Source organism: Balaenoptera borealis (assembly GCF_965194805.1).
Source record: "Balaenoptera borealis genome assembly, chromosome: 2".
Lineage (NCBI taxonomy): Eukaryota > Metazoa > Chordata > Mammalia > Artiodactyla > Balaenopteridae > Balaenoptera > Balaenoptera borealis.
The window spans coordinates 12,190,479-12,213,178 of record NC_138867.1 but is presented as its reverse complement, the minus strand read 5'-3'; the positions used below and the strand labels follow the sequence as shown (position 1 = coordinate 12,213,178).

The 22,700-nt window shown below is 38.4% G+C and overlaps 1 long non-coding RNA gene across 1 annotated transcript in view; it reads right to left on the bottom strand.

Annotated features, from left to right (window-relative positions):
- Positions 1 to 5,824: 5,824 nt before the first annotated feature.
- Positions 5,825 to 22,700, bottom strand: part of LOC309624513 — a 690,902-nt gene continuing 674,026 nt past the window's right edge. Inside the window, exon 2 of the long non-coding RNA XR_014241987.1 lies at positions 5,825 to 6,166. This is a non-coding gene — a long non-coding RNA (uncharacterized lncRNA). The remainder of the gene's footprint in view (positions 6,167 to 22,700) is intronic.

Sequence of the window (22,700 nt, the reverse complement as noted above, 5' to 3'; positions counted from 1 at the left end):
CTATGCATAATAAATGTGTTGTTTTATGCTGCTATGTTTGTGGTTATTGATCATGCATCAGTAGATAATACCTTTTTTTCTAAATTTGTCACCAGATCATCTGCTCCCTTGTGAGCATCTGATAAACCAAGGAGTTGAATGAATGATCTTAATCCATTATATAATGCAAAGAGTTGATATCAAGGGATAAATAACAAGGCAATATTTAAGGGCCAATGATACAGTAGAAACTCTATGAAGCCGTGGTCTGGGATTTAGGTTCTGGTTTCCCTCTCTGTACAATTAAAAAATCAAATGTTCAGACTAAATAAATTTTAAGTTCCATTGTAGCTGTAAATTTATTAAGGGTTTTAAAATTATATCTCTAAAAATTATAGCTTTATTACCTCTAGTTAACCATTAAATAAATTTTATTTTTATTTTGGAATTCATGTCCATAATCACCTGGATGGGATTAAAAGGACTTTATCTAACGACTGAAGAGAGCATATTAACTTCTCATTAGATACCAACTGATTAATTACATAATATTGTTTCATCTCATCTGTTTTGTTAAACTGGGAAATCTACCAGCAGGAACATGACAATTTAGATACAGCGTGTTAAGTATAAATAGATTTTCTCAATTCATTATTGTATTAAAGAAAAGTGATATCTTTTCTTTCCAAGCTGAAAAATTTGAAATATTTGATCTTTATACATTTCCTGCCCATAAAAAAAGGAAGAAGAAAGAAAGAAAGAAAACAAAAGGAAAGCAAATTAATTTAGACCACACAAGGAATTGAAATTAATCTAATTAGTTAATCCCACCCATTTCATTATTTAAAAAAAGATGTCATGCATCCCAGTTAGACTAGGGAATCTTTATTGCTTCACTTGTGTTATATGTTCCAGTAGGTGTCAGCAAAGTAATCTTAAAAATAATCACAGGGACTTCTCATATTAGCTTCATAACTACTGCTAGGTAAATTATAAGAACTTTTCTGCTTACAGAGCAAGATGTTATTTTAGTGTATCTACAATTTAAAAAGAAGAAACTTCCTGATTTAAGAAAGCTGCTTTCTCCTCTTTTTCCCCATGTAATAAAAAGTCCATTCTGAAATATCTCATAGACGGCCAATACTGCCTCATGGTGTCACACATCACAATAAAACAGGGTATTTGTGTACCTGGATAACACTAAAAGAAGGCATTATGATGTCATCAAAAGATGTTAATATATATGTGGGCATGTGTATATCTATCTAACATCCTCTAAGTGGCCCAGATGGTAAAACGTTAGCTGGAAAGTTTCTGAAATAAACAGCCAGGTCCATATCAGCATCATTTTGAAATATACAGAGTATAAGAGGCAAATAGATCCAATATGTAGAAAGCTAACCTATGGTGAAATACATGCTCCTTCTTCCCCTCTCCTAAAGAGACCATAGTAAGGGGTTGTGAGAAGACCCAGCACAGTCAGAGGGGTTCCCTGTGGAAGGGGGAGGGTAGGTCTTAGGAGGGGAAAGGGGAGCTGGCTTCTCAGGGAAGATGTGTAGACTGAGGGCAACCACATTCCAGAGGAAGGCTTGGGTAGAATGTAGTGTCCACCAGCTAGAAAGGGACAGCAGTGCAGTGGGGTATGTAGACCACAAATCAGGTAAGACGAAGAGAAGAGAAGCAGAGTAGGAGCAGGAAAATTTATTTCTTTGCTTTTAGAGAATTTTTATTGAAGTATTGATATAATATATCAAGAAAGTGCACATATCATAAGTGTAGAACTCAATAAATAAACATATGTATATATTAATATGCAATATATAAATACATAGCAGTAAAGATAACATTTGCCCTACTGGCAGCTAGACTCTGAAGGGAAAATTGAGAATTGAAACAGATAAATTGAATCAAACCAAACGAAACCAAACAGTAACCCCAGAAGACTCCTGTGTTCTAAAGATAAGATGCCTGACTATTCCAGCAACTCCTAAGTTTCACCCATTATGTTAGGGTTTGGTGGTATCTCCTTGTGGATTTACTTTGCATTTCCCTGATGATCAATAATGTTGAGCATCATTGCATATATTTATTACCTATTGGATATCTTTTTTTTTCCATGAAGTGCCTTTTCAGTCTCTTGCCCATCTTTCTATAGGTTATCTTTTCATAGTAGATTTGTAAGAGGGATTTGAGATCTAGGTTTTATGTTAGATATGGATTTGAATTCTAGCTTTGTTACTTGCTGTGTGATATGAGGCTGGGCTGGGACCATCAGTCTACTGGAGAGGAGCTTAAGAGAACAAATGTTTTAAACAGTCTTATGTACAATTCCAGCGCTACTAAAAATCATCCTTAGTTATGAATAAAGCAAGTTCCTAAAAATAGCTATTTGGTAGAGCTCTGTTAGAGTTTTCTTTACCAAATCCTGAAAACTTTTGGATGCTAATATATACAGTCCTTGGTTCTGAATATTTGCTCCCTGACAGCCCATTGGAGGGTTCTGTTGCTCTGGGGTTTCTTCAGCTCCTGTCTCTTCCCCCGCCAGGCCTATCTTCCTCCTAGCTTCTGCTGAACAAGAAACTGAGGTTAAGAGATGTTGAACACTACATCTGAGGTCCACCACTCCGAATAACTGGTAGAGTATGGGACTCAAACCCAGGCCTACTGGGTCCAAAGGCAGTGGAATGAACAAGCACTAAGCCATGTTGCCTCTTGGTAGCATCTTAAGGTTTGAGTTAGCAAAGGACGTTTTTGAGCTACTAGTAAGTTTGGGAAACATTTAGGTCCTGAAATAACATGCTGTGGCCTCTGGTCCTTATACCAAGTCCTCTTTCTTAAACCCTGCGTTATAGAAGTGCTAAAAATTACCTGTTATATCTAACTACATGTTTACCAAGCATCGTCCATGGGTATGATGGGTACAATGATGAGTAAGGTAGTTACAGTACTTGTCTGCATGTAGCTCACTACAGACAACTATTACAAAGGAGACTTAAAAGGCCCATGGAACGGTGATATGATAGATGTACGTCTGTGATTTTTTTGACATGAATACAAAACCAAGGGCTATTGACCTCAGGATCTTATCCCCTCTTGTCTCTGCAGAAGCCTTACTCAATCTACTATTCCAAAAAAAAATTTTTTTTCTATCTACTGTCTCCTTCTCATCAGTATTTAAACATCCAAGGCTTTCCTCTCTAAATGAAATTGATCCCAGGAGAAACCTTCGTTGCATGATCTTGCATCTTCCTACAGCTCCCTGTTGCATCACTCTTCCTTGGTTCACAGCCGCCTCTGGAGAGCACATCCTCAACCTGTTTCCTTGTCTTTGCTCAGTCCTCAGCTCCCTCTGCGGTTGCTACTGGTTTACAGAAACAGTGGAAATGGTGTTGCACTTAAAGGATGCTTCCCAGGCTTAACCTGTCTCATTTCTTAGCATCACACAATGCAGCTGAGCATGCTTTTGTTCTTCTTGCTGATTTTCCTTTCCCAGTTATTTTCATCACTTCTCAGTCTCTCTGGTGGTTCTTTGTCTTCTGGTTCTCCTTCAGGGTTTCACCCTAGACATTCTCTCTCAATACACTCTCTTTAGGCACCACCCAAGTGTGTCTCCAGCATAGATGACTCACAACTGAGATCCAGATCCACATCTCCAACTGCCCATTGGTCATCTCCATGTTAAACGAACTGTCTTCAACCTTTGTTCTGCTTCTCTGTCCTCCAAAATCAATGAGTGGCATCCACTTCTAAGAAATCGTGAGCCATCCTTTAATCCTTCCTCCCCTTTTCATCTTCTACTTTAAACCAATCACACATTTTACCTCCTGAATTTCTCACATCTCTCCTACCATCCATTCTTGCCTTTTTTTTTTTTTTTAACAGACACAGTCTCCTAAATGGTCTTCTGGCTACCAATATTGTTCCCAACCAAACTCATTTCCTCATAGCAGCTAGAGTTGTTCTAAAGGGCAGTTGATCGTGTCCCTGCTCTGTTTAAAACACTTCCATAGCTCCCTATAATCTTCAAGAGAAAAAGCAAGCTGTTTAACCTGACATGAAATCGTTCATTATCTACCCAGGGCTCACTCTCCCTCTCATCCCTCATCATTCTGCTCCTTTACACTCTGCACTGCAAGAATAGGAAGCTTATTTCTAGTTCTCAGCCCGTTCTTCTTTCTCTTGCCCTTAGGCTTTTCTCTTTTGTAAAACTCATCTTTCCTCCCACGTACCATCACCTTGCTAACTCCTATTTACTCCTCAGCTTAGCTTTCACTTCCTCTGGAAGGATTCCCCTGACTGTTCGCCAGCCAGCTTGAGCTTAACTGACTCATCCATGTGTTTCCCCAGCTCCTAGACTACCTTGCTCAGTGCTATGAACTGAAATTGTGTGATTACCTGTGAGGAGAGGTATGAGACTATTGTGTCACACTCATTTTCCCCTTAGCAACTATCACAGTGTAGAAAGAATACTTAAGATTTATATTTACATTAAAACTGGTCAAATATTTCCATACAAACTTTTTTTTATAGAAAAAAAAAAAAGACGAATAAAAGAGTTCCTTAGCCAAGAGGAAATGCTTCTATATATTGCTGTCTGCCAGACATTATTACTTTCTGGCTACTGTCATTACATTCCCTTAGGTCTTGTCTTTACCCTCTTTCTTCTTCAACTCCCCCATAATTAGAGAAACATTTGATAAATTATAGGACAAACAAGCACATCACTATGTTTTTACATTCTCTGCCAGGAGACAATATTGTCTGTCTTCATGATTTCACATGAGCAGTGTAGAGGTGTCAGCAGTCTGCAGAATCCCAGCTGCATTTTCTATCTCTTTTATTTTGGAGATTTGGGGGCTCTTGGGCTTCTCCTCTGAGAAATGTCATTCCAGAAAGAACGAGATACCAAAAATGTCACAGGATTTGGTCTCCTGTGGCAATACCGAAGATTGCTTTGTGGATTAATTCTGTGTGTGTGTGTGTGTGTGTGTGTGTGTGTGTTTGTGTGGTCACATAATTGCAATTTCACATGAACATCCAAGAATTCAATCTTAAATATTTACGAATATGGTTAATATCTGCAGCTCTAACTTCCCTCTAATTGCTAGCTGTAATTGTTAAAAACTTTTACCCAGAACAGAACTTCCCAAAGGATTTTATATGGAAACTCGTCCTTTAAGATGTACATCTAGATGAAATTCCTGTATTCAAAAAACTTGAGGGCTGCATATTCTCTTTCCTCTTGGAGAGTCACAATATACAGCAGCCTATTGCAGACTTTGTGATGTGTACAGTCATCTATTCAACTCAGAATTTTCCATGCGTATGTAACCTCAGGGCCATTTTTCTTTAAATTTGTTAATTTGCTCCAGAATGCAGTTTGGAAACTATTGATTAGACTCTTTTGGACTTTTTATTTCTGCTTTGCAACAGCCCTTGTACTAACCAGATTTCTATATTTATTAGAAATTGTATAAAAAAGTAATAGCAATAATGGGTAATATTTACTGAGTATTACTGTGCCCCAGGCACTATTCTAAGTGCTTTACAGGTGCTAGTTCATTAATCTTTCCACCAATCCTATGAAATATATGTTATTGTCACCCACATTATAGAGACAAGAAAACTAAGGCAGAGAGAGGTAAAGTATCTTGTCTAAGGGCATACAGCTGGTAATTAGTGGAACTGAGATTCAAATGCAGGCAGTTAAGTTCAAAAGTCTGGAATTAGTACCATTCTTGGTGGTGTCCCTACTTTATCTTCTTTTACTAAATCTCCTAAGCCTGGCCCATGCACAGAGCCTGGCAAAAGGTAGGCTTTTTTTTTTTTTTTTTAACATTTAAAAAAAAAAATTGGAGTATAATTGCTTTACAATGGTTGTTAGTTTCTGCTTTATAACAAAGTGAATCAGCTACACATATACATACATCCCCGTATCTCTTCCCTCTTGCATCTCCCTCCCACCCTCCCTATCCCACCCCTCTAGGTGATCACAAAGCACCGAGGTGATCTCCCTGTGCTATGCGGCTGCTTCTCACTAAGTATCTATTCTACGTTTGGTAGTGTATATATGTCCATGCCACTCTCTCAGTTCGTCTCAGCTTACCCTTCCCCCTCCCTGTGTCCTCAAGTCCATTCTCTATGTCTGTGTCTTTATTCCTGTCCTGCCCCTAGGTTCTTCAGAACCCTTTCTTTTTTTTTTTAGATTCCATATATATGTGTTAGCATACAGTATTTGTTTTTCTCTTTGTGACTTATTTCACTCTGTATGACAGACTCTAGGTCCATCCACCTCACTACAGATAACTCAATTTAACCCTCTTGCTGTCTTGGTGGGAATGTAAATTGATACAGCCACTACAGACAATAGTATGGAGGTTCCTTAAAAAGGTAGGCTTTTATAGATGTTTGATGCTACATGAATCATCTAGAGCTCTGTCTTTGATAAACAATCCAACTTTCATCCCATCTGTATCATTCCTAACAATCTAGTTGCCTAGAATGGCTGAAACAATGACTCTTGCCTTTCCCTACCCTCTCCCAAGGTCAACTCTACTGGATAGTTAAGGAGGCAGAGCAGGAATTATATTGTAGTAAGAAGCTAGCACATGGTGGGCATCTTCAAACGGTGTGTCATAACACAGCTTGAAAAACATGCTATAGTCATGGGTCACACAACAAACACAGACATCACAAAACAGGCTGCCAGAGGATGACAAATATTTGAATATAAATTAAAAGAAGCTTTGCAGACACAGCATAACAAAAAGCCCAATTAACAAAACTAACCATATGCTACTACCAGAATGGTTGGACACAGTGTAAAACACACATGAACATTAGATGCAAAGAAATCTCAGATGAAACAGCTTCAGCAGACAAACAGCAGACAGACAAACTGGAACCAGTGCCACACTGAGACGCTACAGTGATAAAAGGGCTTCCCCAGAGAGTCACTCTAAATGTTCCCCAATAAAATAGCTATTCAAGGTATACACACCCTGAAGCACTGAACAAATAGTCAAAGAAACTAAAGCAAAACAATAAGCTTTTCATTCTGTTTTATCTTTTCTTCCACATTGAATTACCACAGACCTTGATTTATTTAGCAGCATTTTTAAGGGTATTATAAACTAGTGGTGAAGAGTATGAACTTTAGAATCAGACAGGCTGGGTTTAAATCCTGGCTGTATAATGTGCTAAATGTGTGATTTTTGCAGGATGGTCTGAGAGTCAGTTACTATGTATGGAAATGGAGATAATAATACCTACTTCTTCATACTTTTGTTAATATTAAAACTGATGATATATGTAAAGGGCACAGCGCAGTGTTTGGGACAGAGTAAACTTATACTCCATAATTAAGAGCCATTTCATTTATTTAAAGCTATACATATTTCAGGATGTAAATTGGAATCTACATTTTAAGTTGTTTATTGTTTGGTTTAATCAAATAGAAGAAAATTACATCTTGGAGAATTCTGTCCTTGGCATTGTATTATTGCAATAATAGTGACAGTGATAGGTCATAAAACATTGTTCATTTGCTTTTTCATTTGTTCATTCTTTCATTCATCCATTCAACAGTCCCTTTAGGCTCAGGTGAACTGTCCTAGGTGCTGAAGATATAAAGCTTCTTGAGACACACCATCCACCTTCAAGATACTCCTAGACTAGTGAGGGAGACAGCCAGAGAGGGACATAATTATAATAAATATAGTAAGTACTAAAATAGATGCATGTCTTGCACATTATGAGAAGGCTATTGGTTTTGTCTGGGGTTTACTAAAGAGTCATTTGAACTTAGATATTGAAGGATCAATAGTGATTTCAGGAGGAAATAAGGATTTGGAGATGTATTAATCTGCTTATTCCACTTACTGAAACTGTATTGGAAGAATGATAGACAATTGTCTTCTAGGACTATTCAACTAACTTCTGATTACTCTGCACAGGAAGGAAGAATTTCCTAACTTTTTAAACTTATTCCCCACCTCCCCGCCACCATAACTCCCTTATACCCTAGCCTCCATAGAGCACAGTTTTAAAATTGTAGTTGTTTAAGAAAGAATGTGTGCCTTTGAGGTTTTCTAGATTTGAGCTTGAACTTCCCTGATCCTGTCTAGATGTGGGATTTAGGGATGTTGTTTAACTTTTTTGAGCTTCAATTTTCATCTATAAAATTGGAAATTATGTATGCCTTATTAGGTATGGACACTACATAGATACAATTAGGTGAACCTCAAGAAAATTTAAAATAAAGTGATAAACTGTTCTTGGAGAGTTATGAAATTGATATATAACATTTAAGAGCAGCATCCTATTAAAAACCAAAGCAGGGATTCTCAAGAGGGAGTCATCTTACTCAGGACACACTTCAGAATGATATGTGGTAGTGGTGAGGCTTTTCCAAGATTCCTATACTTTCCATCCTTCTATTAAAAAGCCTTTCCATCCTTTTAGAAATTATCCTTGTAATGAGCCACTACATCTTATGGAAGTAGGTCATATTTCAAGAGTGGTTGGTAAGAAGAAAAGAAAGGGGGAAATATTCTGAGTTAAGGAAGGAATATGTCCATTGGTAGGGGAGGTAGTCAGTCATAGTCTATTCACAGAAAAATGGGAGTCATTAGATTAGGCCGTGTCCACCCCAGACCTGTATAGGGGAAGTGCTCACTATAGTTATATGAATATCCAGTCTGCTTTATAGTGACATTTGCTACAGAGAATTGATATGTTCTTGTTATTGTTCTTTTTAGTCCTTTATGAGTGAGCAGACTCAGGCTGATCAGTTGTGGAACACTGGCCCAATCACATTTCAGAACTATCGAGATGGAAGGCAAGGAATCTGCAATGTGGATAATTCAGCCAGGCAGGTACCACATGTCAGTTTCTGCCTGGACAGTCATGCAGTCTTCAAATTGCAGATGCAATTTGCACATGCCTGGTTTGACATCTCCACCGGGATGTCAAATAAACATCTTAAGTACAATATTCCTGAAACCAAACTCTTGGTTTTCCACTCCCATGTCAAACCTTCTCTTCCATCTTCTTTATTTTAGTAAATGGAAGCTCAATTCTTACAGTTGCTTGGGTGAAAGACCTGCAGCTATCCAGGCCCCTTCTTTTTCTCTTACAATTTCTGGTGGTCATACCCTAGGGTGCACCCCATGATTCTGCCCCCTTGTATCCATATCCTTGTGAAATCCTTTACTCTTGAGTGTGAGTGGGAAATAACATGCTGTGGCCTCCGGGACCCATGATGTGCTTCTATGCTGTAGAATATGGCATACATAGTGCATGGGATATAACTCCCACGATTATGTTATGTTGTGTGGTAAAAGTCAAGAGATCAGATCCCTAAGAAGCTGAGCTAATCAGAGGGGGGATTATCCTGGGTGGCCCTGACCTGGTTAGGCGAGCCTATGATTAGAGGACCTGAATGTTCCCTGAAGACAGAGAATTATTCAAATAGCAGAGTCTTACTTTATCTCTCTTGCTGGCTTTGGAGAAGCAGGATGCCATGAGTTCTACAGCTGCAAGGAAAGTAATTCTGCCTACGCCCTGAGGAGGCTATAAAGTGGATCCTTCCCTTCTTGAGCTTTCAGATAGGGACGTAGTCTAGGTAACACTTGACTTCAGCTTCGTGAGGCCCTGAAGACAGAACTTGTGTGAGCCATGCCTGGACTCCTGATGCACAGAAACTGCAGGTTAACAAATGGCTGTTGTTTTACGCTGCTAATTTTGTGGTAATTTGTTGTGCAGCAATAGAAAACTAATGCACACACCACATCCAGACCATCAGCAAATCCTGACGGTTACCTCTTCAACATAGCCAGAATCTCATCACTTCTTTACCTGCTCACCCCTTCTTCTCTAATCAAAGCCACCAATATTTATTGCTTGGATGATTGTAACAGATTGCTAGTTGGTTTTCCTTCTTCTACCCTCACATCTCAACTGCTTTTTTCTCCAAATAGCAGCCAGAGTTATCCATTTAAAACACGAATTGTGTTATGCCCTACCCCTGTTCAAAATCTGCAAATGATTGCCATCCTCTTGGCCTTACCAAGATCCCCACCACATCCTGCTAGGCCTTATATGATCTTGCCACCAGCTACTACTCTGACTTCACCTCCTATCACTTTGCCCCTGCTTCTGTTTGTAATGCCACACTGGCCCCCGGTTTCTTAATTACATCAATGCCATTTGTATTGGACATAAGTGTGATTCTTTATGAATCTGCATCAATAAGTAATCTCTTTGTACTGACTCTGACTTTCAAAGAAAAAATATGTAAGGACACATACATATGAAAATAGATGAAAGAATTTCAGTCAGGCTTTTTTTAAGGTTTCAAGAAACCAACGCACATACACGTTAAACGGGGTATTTGGACTTATTGTAATGACATAGTGAGAAGCAAATAAAACATGAACAGCCATACTTATAAACTTTAGGGGAAATGATATTGAACTAATTACTTAGAATTGCTGCCCTGTAATTTCTTCACCTATATAATGGAGATCATGACAATACCAACTGATTTAATTTTTGTGGGGAATAAAAGATTTAATTCATGTAGCAATCTCAGACCAGCATCTGGTATAAGGTAAACACTCAAAAAAAAAAACAAAAAAAAACCCATCAGCCCTTTAAATTATTATTAATTAGGGTTAGAAGTAGTATTAGTCAGGAAAACAGAATAACTGAAAATATTATGGGAATGAGGTGCTTGCTGTAGCAATTAGCGCACATACAAATGTAGGAAGAACCGAGGAAGTGAAGGTCTGGATGAGGGAGCCGGGGAATCAGAGAAAGTCAGGGACCAAGACACTCTGTACACAGGACTGATTTGAGCCAGCACTTTTCGGATAGTTTCTGGGGACTGGAAAAGTACAGCTCTTCCCGCTGGCTCTGCCAAAGCCCACATGGGCAATAAAGCAGGCAGCTCTGCTTTTACACTGTGGCTTCTCTTCAGCGTTGCTGCTTGTGTGGAAACCCTGGAGGCCGCAGACTAAGGAGAAGTGAAGGCTCACCGCCCTGGTGACTTGTGACCTGGCTGACCTGGTTTCTGAGCATCTGGGCAATGGACAGCCAGACATACGCCCTCTGCCCTTGCCTGGGCGCAGGCAGGATGGGCCCAGCTGGAGAGAACGGCACACACGCCAGGGTATTCTGTGGCCTCCTTAGCAACCAGCATTTATTTTGTCCTGCTCTACACTCACTGTGTTGACTCCTCTTCTCACTGCCTGGCCCTCTCCTACCAGTTGCCACTACAGGCTGACTCTCTCCTTGCCTCGTGCTTCTGCTTATTTGTACCTTCTGTTCCCTCATGTCTTCTACTGACTGTCCCCCACGTATGTGTCATTTAGCTTCTACCATAGCCACCACTGGAGTCTTCTGATATGTCTCATTCTTCCTGCCCAAGAGCATTTTTTTGGTTGGTTTAGTTAATTGCAGTCATACGTTTAGAGCAAAGATTTTGCCTTAGGCCACCTCACGGCTCTCTCATCAGCCTATAGATTACCTGTCCTTGTACCAGGCTCCCTGCCCTGGTCAAATCCACCTTGGCTGGGCTTCAAGTCATGGGATTCATGTGCAAATGACCCTTCAGAAGGGCCTGGGTGAGTGACAGCAGTTAGGGTTCCCATAGCACAAGAGGTGTGGTTGGCAACTTCTGTATTACACATGTTTTAGAAAACACGGGAAATGCTAGGTATTGTACAAAACACCTTGTATGCATTATTTAAGGTGATACTCAAACCAACCTTGTGATGTAGATTTTATTGAAATGTTCACTTGTCTTTTGAGGGATAGCTGAGCCTTACAGAGGTTAAGGTCACATATCTGATATGGGGGTGGAACTAGGATTGGAACTCTAGCAATTGGCTTCTGTAATACACTCTGCTAATCTGAGCATGCCTCGTGGAAGCATGATTTTGATTGTCTTTTAAATAGGGTGTCTTAAATGTCTAAGATGGTTATGCTGCATTGGAGCAGCTGAAAATGGACTAGGGGAAATCACACCTTTAATAAAGTCCTTCCCTGGGGCAAATAGAGCACTTGGGGCTGTTGATAAATTACTCTAGCATGCAATCCACGAACTGAAAAAGAGTACACTAAAATTGAACCACAGCTCCCCTTGGGCACCTAAGTAAATATCTTTACTTCTTATTCTTAATTCTAATTTGAAAGTTAGAAAAAAAAAAGTAATGTAACCTCTCAGAAGCCTCTTGCCTTAAGTAATTTTAAAAACAGCTCAATTTCTCCTTCATGAAGAAATGACTATCATGTTACGATTTTATGTCTTATATCTGAATTGAAATTTTATTTGCTGGTCCCTCTGCATACTCTAGCACATACAGAGGGCAGGCAGCACAGCATGGCAACTCTGATACAAACGTGCTAGGAAGTGCTGGGGGTGGGTTAATGACACAAAAAGAGAGACAATGTTGTGCTACTTACCATATATGTAAATCCCATTTGTTTTCTTTTCCTTAAAATTTTTTTCCTTGTCTTTTTTCCATTAGCTCCTAGTCTTCCAGGCTGTCACTTGTTATACGTGACTTGAATTATTCTACTGAAGAGGGAATGCTTTATCACTTTAAGAAAACCAAATGTTAGAGAAGACCTTCTTTTATTGCTATTCGGATGTACTTATCATTCCATAACTAGCCACCCCTCTAGACAAGGATTTCAAAACAGGAGTTATGATTTGCCGGGCATTTCACAGATCCAGCCATTAATGTTCACCCAGCTGAAAACTACAGGACTAAAAATAATCCAATTAAGTAACAGCAGTATATTTTGAGTCAGTGCTGAACAGATGGTAAAGTATCCTCCATTCATTATTGATTAATGTTCATGTAGCACCCACAGAGAATGACTCCGGGTTACTGCTTCCTGAAGACTGAAACGGAACTTCCCCTCCCTTTCAAGGTTGTATCGTCGTCTTGTTGGTGAAAACCACCTTACAGGATCCGGAATAGTTTTATGAAATAAATCACCCTTAGAAATGGGAACAGAAAGGGCTTCAGTAGATTTTATGACCTCAACAGATGATTTCAAAAATAAAGAGTCTAGAAATGATGAGTTTTCTTATTTTAGAAGAACTTAAAATTGCAGCTGTATCTGCCTCCTGTCTCTACTCAGCGTGCCAGCAGAGATACTGGAGGTTTTTCTCTTCTTTTCATATCACCTCTACATTTTTAATTTATGAATACTTAGCTATACCTTGTAACTATTTTTTCTCTCTTGACCTCTACATAATATTGCCACACATATATGTGAGTAACATTCAAAGTTGGCAAAGTGATATTCAAGCACAGCGATCTCTCCTAAGGATTTTTGGACACCAGTGTTTCAGAGGATATCAACTTGGTTCACACTTTGTGGACTGGTTTGTCACCATGGCAATATTTTTCTCTGCCATATTAATTATAGAGGATACCCATGTCTCTCTTGAGTACTTCTTTGCTCATAATTATCTTGGAGAGTCATGATTTCAGTTGTGTTCCCATACCAAAATAAAAGAGCTTTCCAAGTTTAGAAAAAATGTTCCTACTGACGGAATACTGATGGAAATAGTTCCCAAAATTGGTTTACTTATTTATTTTAAATAGCCTTCTTCATCATATGCATTTATTTTGTGGATAAAATGACCACCAAATTAAGAATTCCACTTTTAGACTTATCCAACTTCTTCATTTTCTTGTTAAAAGCTATAAAAAATTTAACCATCTATGGTAGCTAGTTGCTTACTCAACACTCATGCTCCTCTTTGCCTTAATGAACTCTTAATTTGGGAAGATGGCAATGTATTTAGCTAAAATTCAACATTTTCCAGCCCCTATTATAAAATAAGGATGGCCAGTGATATGTACGAACGTGTCTTTAGGAGGTAGTTTTTGAGAATGTCTTTTAAAGAGGTTTATTCAGCTAGTCCCTGCCTGGAATGCAGGCACTGACTAGAGTTCCAGCAACCATCTTGTGACCATGAGGTAAACTTGAGGATGGAAGTCACAGACTAATGAAAGCAGAACAGAAATATAAATGGAGCTTGGATTACAATGACTGACAGTCCTGGACTGTTTATCTCTGATCTGCATATTAAATATGAGACAATGAATCCCTTATTTTGCCAAAACACTCTTTTCTTGGGTCAATTCTCTATCCTAACTGAAACAGACTGTCAGAACCAAGTAGGCGCTTACAGTGATCTACTGCTGGATCCAGCCCAACTGGATCTGGTTCCCTCTTCCACCTCCACCCCCAATACTTGTCTGACCTGTGTCCTACCACTCTCTCCTGCATACACTCTATTTCAGCCCCATGGCCTCTTTGCTGTATACATCTGGTACACTCCAGCCGCCAGAATTTTGCACTTACTCTTCACCTTACCTGGAGTTCTCTTGCCCTGAATGTTTGTCCAGCAAGTTCTTTCACATCCTCTAGGCTGTTACGCAAAAATCCTCTTTCTGGTGCTTCTTTCTTAGTCACCGTTTCTATCACTTCAACATCCTGTCCCCTGACATTTTATATCTCCCTTCCCTTACTTAGTTTTCTTTCTTGCATGATCTAACACATGGTATATTTTGCTTTTAAGTTCATTTTATTGCCTGTTTTCCCCCTCCCCCCTTGGAATGTAAGCTCTAAGGGACAGGTATTTTTGCTTATTTTATTACTAGAATAGAGCTGGGTACTAGGGGTGCACATACATATTGGTTAAATAAATAAATGTGTTAAAGAACTGGTTGAAGGAGGAAGATGTGGAGGGAAAATACTAAGGCTCAGATAATGGAGAGCCAGAAGCTGGTAATCCTTATTTGGTTTAAATAGCAGGAAATAATGGCCAAATTTGAAAGCTTAAGTAAAGAGGGAGATAATAAATATTTCCAAGAGCAAAAGAATAAAGAATGAAGCAAGGAAATGCAGAAAGATGAGGGGCAAAGAGCTCAGTTAGAGGGAACTGCTGTAGTCAAGGGGAGTGATGTGCTTTTCTTGAGAGCAGAAATGAAAATACCTAGAGATTGAACCCGGAGAGATTTTGTAATGGCTAGGATGGATATGGAAGAAACTCATATTGGACAGTCTCAACCTTCTAAGAAGAATAGGATTCAGGAAAGTTTGTTGAGAGGGAGGGAGGGAGTAGAGATGGAAGGATGGAGTGAGGGGGAAAATTTTGTGATGTTAGAGACTGAAGGAAAGGGAGATAATACAGAACTGAAAGAAAATTGCTAGTGAATATTTCTGCAAGCCCAAGTTGAGATAGATAATGAGAACTTAGAGTCAACTCTCCTGGCTTTGTTTCTTTTCTTTTAATTCTTTGCAGCTCAGAAGTGGGAGTAGGAAATAAACAACAACAGATGGTCAGCTTTCCCCAGGGTTGGTAAATGGTAAGGTGCACATGGCAGAAAGACAAGGTGGTCATGGTTGAGTAGGTTGTGGAAATGATTGAAAATGAGCCTACAAGGTAGAGAAGGAGGGGGATAGTACGTGGGTTGTGAAGGCAGGATATGCCCTAAAATCCCAGGGTGCTCCCTGACCATGGGCTCCACCTTCACCCTCAACTGAAAGTAGATTTGGACTTTTGTTCCACTTGTACCTATATTGTACATGACGTTTATGCTCAAGGATTCATAGCATTCTTTAACCATGTGCCATTTGGCCTGATGTAGAAATATGACCTAACAGAAAACCTCTAGGGCAAGGTTTATGTGCACACTTTCAGGTACTCATGGTGGGAAAGATGTAGAGCTCATAAATGTAAACTCGTATGCAGGGGAGGAGAAGTGCTCCCCATTTCTGCTTGGTATTAAGTGTGTGTCCTTCACATTAGCTGTCATTATTCCAGCTCTCCTTTTTGTTCACATGCTTCACACAGTTGCAAAACAGAAAGATTGGGAGTTGGAAACTTGGGCTCTGGAGTCTGTCATCTGAGATCAAATCCTGGTTCCAGCACTATCTAGCTGTGTGATCCAAAAGAGCAAGGCACTTAACCTCTCCCCAAGTCAATGATCTCATCTGTGAGATGGGGTGTATACCACACAGGGTTGTTATGAGGATTGGTGACATATGTATACAGTACCTAAAATGGAATCTCGCATATGAAACGTTTATAATTAGCTATGATGATGGTGGCTGTGGTGATGGTGATGTTTAATTCAATAACTATAGGAAGTTACTGAAACTTCGTAAAGAATACGCCCATCATTTTCTTGAGGTGGAATAAGTGGGACTTGTATCCCCTGAACATAAGCAAGGTACAATTAATTATTATAATTATAAACTTTGCAATTCTTTCATGAGGAGTACATTAATTAAATTCCTGGCCTAAGGCTTTCTACATGGTACATTCAGAAAAAACAAACACAAACTTCTAAGAGACATCTAAATTGTTCCATGGGCTTTAAAAAATTCAGATAAAAAATACCGATTCTCAATTCTAATCACTATAGTTTCATCGTAGAAAAAGCAGGGAATAAATAAAGCAAAAATAAAGCAAAAAATTAAAATACCCGTAATTCCACTATCCATATAATTATAAATAACTATAAATAACCAAGGATATCTTGACTCTTCTGAGCCCTTTTCTATGTATATACATCTCTCTCATCCAATTTAAAGGAATTTGTTACAAATATTAAGATGCCTAGAAGTCCAGGACAGGGCAACTAGAGAGAAACAAATGCTGATGACCATACTCATTAAGAATTTGCACATGGAAGGAGAAAAAAACACACCAGAAGAATTCCTAAAGAATATTGAATCCAGAATGAACAGGAGAAGGAGGTTCAGCCCTTACATAAATTTTCTGTATTACTCTTCTTTCCTTTGTCATGTCTGAGTATTGCTTGGTTTTGGTGTGCAGTTTGATGGTTTAGGGAAGATTTTTAGGATGGATGGAAGCTAACGTGGTATTCAAAAATTATAAAGAGCCTGGTTGGAGTGGGTTGTGGTTTTCTCTTCAGTCTGTAATGTAACTATTGGGCTGGTCAAAAAGTTCGTTTGGGTTTTCCATATATTGGTTATGGAAAAACCCAAATGAAATTTTTGACCAATCCAAAATCAACAATTCAACTTGAATGGATAAATATCATGACTTTTTAAATGGATAGGGATGAGGGAAATCAGCTGTAATAGACTATTCATATTACATAGAAGTCAATAAAACCAGAGCTGTTAAATCCTGTATCTACAATGATTTGCTAGGGCATCTACCTAGTTTTCTGTCTGAAAGACATGATATGATTCTGAGTCTATGGGAGCTATGCTACAACTATATAAGTTGTGGGTAACAGGTAGCAATGCAAAATAATTCTTGTCTATAGACATGCAAGTGAATTCTGTAACTTTCTAACATTAACTTCTTGAACTGGTTGGGACCCCTCATGTTTCCTGATTAATGAGTTAAATACAATCTGTAACAAGTGTTCATTTGTATACGTGTATGAGAGTCATAATTTTATATATTTTTTTCTTTTTTCTAAAAATGATCTTTGATCAGTTTTTTCTCTGCAGTAACAATCCAAGGCAAGTGCTGTTTTCCAGGGGCTCTCTTCCTGCTATGGCCGGTTGTGGCAGAGGATGACATAAATCCTCATAATTTTATTTTAATTGCATTTTTTATATCTTTATTGGAGTATAATTGCTTTACAATGTTGTATTAGTTTCTGCTGTACGACAAAGTGAATCAGCTATATGTATACATATATCCCCATATCCCCTCCCTCTTGAGCCTCCCTGCCACCGTCCCTATCCCACCCCTCTAGGTCAGCACAAAGCATCGAGCTGATCTCCCTGTGCTATGCAGCTGCTTCCCACTAGCCATCCATTTTACATTTGCTAGTGTATATATGTCAGTGCTGCCCTCTCACTTCATCCCAGCTTCCCGTTCCCCCACGTGACCTCAAGTCTGTTCTCTATGTCTGTGTCTTTATTCCTGCCCTGCCACTATATTTAAAAGTTACAGATCCTTGACATTTGGAACATGCAATTAAAATGCCTCGTGATTTTCCTGCAGTCCTATAAAATTTTCCCAACCATTTTCTTTTGGTTGGCTTATTTCAGCAGGGTAAGTGTCTTAGCTCCAGCTGCAAAATACCAATAGACTTGGTGGCTTAAACAACAAATATTTATTTCTCCCAGTTTTGGAGGCTGGAAGTGTGAGATCAGGGTGCCAGATTCTCCCTAGCTTGTAGATAGTCACCTTCCCACTGTATGCACACAAGGCTGAGAGAGAGCTGTTGTCTCTTCATCTCCTTATATGGGCACCTATCCCATCATGGGGGCTCTACCTCCATGACCTTGTACAAATCCAATTGCCTCCCAAAGACCCCACTTCTAAATACTATCACACTAAGGATTAGGGCCCCAACATGTGAATTTTGGGGAGACACATTATGTAAGGAAGCCAAGTATATCCATTGGGTGTATATCTTATTCTCAAAGATCTCTATAATTAGAGACTTAAATTTCCCCTTGACCCAGGAGTAGTTTAGGAGATTTTTGGTTGTATTATATTCATTTAAAAATTATTTTTGTCTTTTGAGTTTTCATATATATTTGTTTTAAATTACTAATGCATTGTGACTTAGAAAATGGGAAAATGTTCTGTTGGTGGGAACACATTGTGAATTTCTTTACAGTCATAAATACAATCATTTTAAGTAGTTTTTAGCCAGATGAAACCAATATGTCATTGATAGGTTATAAAATATATTGTTATGTATTTTAAGCATTTAAATAGTATTTCTCAAGTGCCCCTATCTCTACCTTATCGAATTAATCATCCCACATATTTGAGTTCAGCTCTTTCTGTCTTCTCTTTCTAGATTGATTGATTGGTGTTTATTTGAAGGAATTGGCTTACATGATTTTGCAGTTGGTAAGTCCAAAATCTGTAGGGAAGAGAAGCAGACTGAAAATCCAGGTAGGAGTTATGTTGCAGTCTTTAGTCCAAAATCTGCAGGGCAGGCTAGGAGTTTGGGAACTCAAGCAGGGTTTCTATGTTACAGTTTTGAGTCAGAATTCCTTCATCTTTGGAAACTTCAGTTTTTGCACTTAAAGCCTTCAACTGATTGGTTGAGGGTCACTGCTTTACTTAAAGTCAGCTGATTGTAAATGTAAATCACAGCTATAAAATACCTTCAGAGCAACATCTAGCCTAATATTTGACCAAACAATTGGGCACCATAGCCTAACCAAGCTGACACATAAAATTAACCAGCACACTTCCCCAACTAGGATGGCACCCTTTGTGAAATGCTTTCTGACTACTTTATCTTCCATACATTGAGAGCAATGTGTTAAGACACTATGAAAATTGTGCTTTTTTTTTTTTTTTTTACTATGTACCATATATTTATACTCTTATGAACAGTATTCTATGCTATTTTATGTGGATGTGGTTAGTCTCTGCTTCTTTGACTACTCTGTGATATTAGTAAGTGAACTCTGGTTCTCTTGGAGCCTATATTTCTTCTCTGTTCCCTTCTCACACCTATGCTTTACTATGCCCATCACCGGAGGCTCTGCAGCAATCCAGACAAGGACTTTGGAAAATCAAAGCTTCGTTAGGCTTCCAGCCTGAGCTGTGGGCTCCTGTCCGGTTTCACCAGGAATTTTGCTTTGGGAGGTATTAGTCAGTGGTCTACTATTAATAAAATGCCTTTCATTTCTACTTTTCCTATTAATCATCCTCAACATCAGTGAAAAATCCAAATAGAAGAATTCTTAGCTTCCTGGTATAAAATATCATCAAATACCTCCAAACCCAACCCAGGTTCCTAATGACCCATCTCATTCCTAAGTCCACATAAGTCCCTTGAATGTGTAGTTGATTATGATCTTTTTCTTTTTACTGTAATGTGTATAAAGCTCTTAGTATGGTACTTGAAGCATAGTTAGTGCTTAATAAATTTTTCAATAATTATTACTTCATCCTTAAACACAATAAATTAAAATATAATTTAGCTCTTGAAACAATTACTGTATACCTTATCCCTTCATATAATGACTGTGTTGGAATTCAGGCTATGCATTGTCTTAGATGTTTCTAGTTACCTGAGGGTCACCCACTGATGGAGTGAAATCACTTAAATAAGGACACCCCTGAAGAGGATTTAGGATTATGCACCTTTAAGAGTCTTTTCAATGTTGCCACTTTGCATTGGTTGCACTTTTGATTGCACATCATTAGATGTTCCACTGCTCACCACACAAACTCCTTGCTTGTTAAACCAATGATCGACCAAGTTCAAGTTACTTTGATGACTCTAAGTAGGTTACAGCAAGAGAAGAAAATAAAATACATCTCTAAAATATGACACACGGGAAAAAAATAAAAAGATGCTGAAATTTATGACTGTTTCATGGATATCAAGCTATTTACAAGTTTTGAAAACAATGATAATGAAAATGATCATGCTTTACATTGATACAGAACAATTTCTAACATTTATTTTGTTTCACGATTTTTATAATATCCTTGCAACTGTTTAACTATGTGTCATACATTTCTATTTTTGTGAATGTTATCCTATGATATTTTATGTGGGTGTGGCTCACCTCTGCTACATTTACAAGTGAATGATGAAAAACAATGGGAAATACCTTTTAAAGCATTGATGTCAAAAGGGATAGTAATAAAAGTATAAATTTGAGGCTGCTATGTTTACTGATAGAATAATCCTAGATTCAAGATGAAACAGATATTTTGGTTCACTGCAGCCTTTCAAATGAATTAGAAAAAAATGATTTCAGAATTCCTCAGGAAAAGACAGATAATACACTAAATGTGACTTGTATCCAACCAAAAATATAAAGGGAGTTTAAATAAAATTTTCATAGCCTGAGCCAATACAGCCTCATTCACAAAATAAGTTATACTTTTCACGTGTGATTTAATCAGATACCAGAGTTTAAGATATCTCATATTATCAAGACTTTATTTTACTGGTGGTGAAACATAATGTCAGTAACAGTGTTTTTGGTACTATGAAACATGCAAATTCTTTCTCTTTTTTTCCCTCCAATTTATTTGACATCTCAAATCAGGCAACTTTTGAGTGACGGTTTGGGGTAATGTTATCTGCAACAGCCTTGGACGTTTCCTTTCATCCTGGGATCACTCACTTTAATAAAAATGTTAACTTACTTTTGCATCACTCCTTAAAATGTATTAAGTACTTCATGTGATTTGTCCGGCTTGGTCTGCAGAAGAATCCTAGAAGGTAGGCTTGGCATGTTTGTATAGGACAGTGCAGCATGGTGGCCAATGGCACAGATGTTGGTTCCAAAGTCCCTGGGTTCGAACCCTCCCTTTGTCCTCATTCCTACGGCATGTGATCACTGGCAAGTAGCCCAACCTGTTTCCTCACCTAGAAGGAGAGGACAGCTACCTCACAGTGGTAAGAATTGAGTTGATAGATGTGAGTTGCTTGGAGCGCCCCCTGGCTGTAGCAGTCATGACGCCAGCCCCTGCTGTCCTTGTTTTACACAGGAGTAAAGAAAGCCTTGCTCAGAGAGGTTATGTGCCTTTTTAGAGAACCCTTTTTTCCTTTCCTTTTTGGAAAGTGAATTCTTCATTGAGAAACAAAGAGAAAGGGGCTGATTAGCGCAAGGAAGAACAATGAAAAATTAAATAACTGTGAAGTTTGTCATTTTCAAGAATCATTTGTTTAAGAAAAGACTTCTGCCTTGTTTATTTCTGGAATAATTTGCCTTCGGGGGCATATAATCACAAAAGAGCTAGTATTTAAATATGCTACAAAAAAAGAAAGCAGCTTTTCATTTTCTGTGTATGATATCAAAAGACTTTTCTTAACAATGGATAATTTCTGTGATGACAAAGGTATTTAATACATTTAGATATATTTCTAATGTTTTATTCTTCATTTGGTGGCTACTAGTTGATGTTGATCATATAAATGACTCACATATATTTTTTTCATTTCGATTCAGGTGTATACAGAATGTTATAGACTAAATGTTTGTTTTCCCTCAAAATTCATATGTTGAAATCCTAACCTGCATGTGCTAACCTGAATAACTTCACAACTATTCTATTTCATGGCGTCCCTGTACATGCCAAGATCTTTCTTCTTTCTATGTGGATATTTGCTTTGATATAGTTGATCCCTCACAAGAATGATTTTTCTCTTCCCTTCCTCTTCCTCCTTTCCTAACCCTATGCCTGGAGCCCCTGATTGTCTCCTTTGGGCTCCTGCATCAGCCACTGTCTTGGTTCTCATTTTGGCTTTGAATTGTATAGGGATTTCCACATAACTGTTCCAAGCACACCTATCTTTCCCCTTCAATCAGACTAAAATCCAGCTCAGTGAAGACCACATTCATGCAACCACTGTGCCACATGCTTGGGAATTATTACTTGGAAAAATACATTTCATCCAGGCCATCTCAAATGATCATGTAAAGAAAACAAGTGTTAATCAGGATAGTTCTAGCCTATAATCCATCTATTAACTACAACCAATCTTTTGACTTTAACCATCTAACCAACCACCTATCCAACTCTCCTTGGATGTCTGAAAGGCACTGAAAACTCTCTTTTGACCCCCTGATTATGTCAAATCCCTTGTCAGATGCTCTCATATTTCTACCTATTTTAAAGTTTTACTTTTTTTGTATAATTATTTGCTTAATATCTGATTGTCTCACTGGATTACAGCAGATAATGACTGTTTTTGCCCAGTATT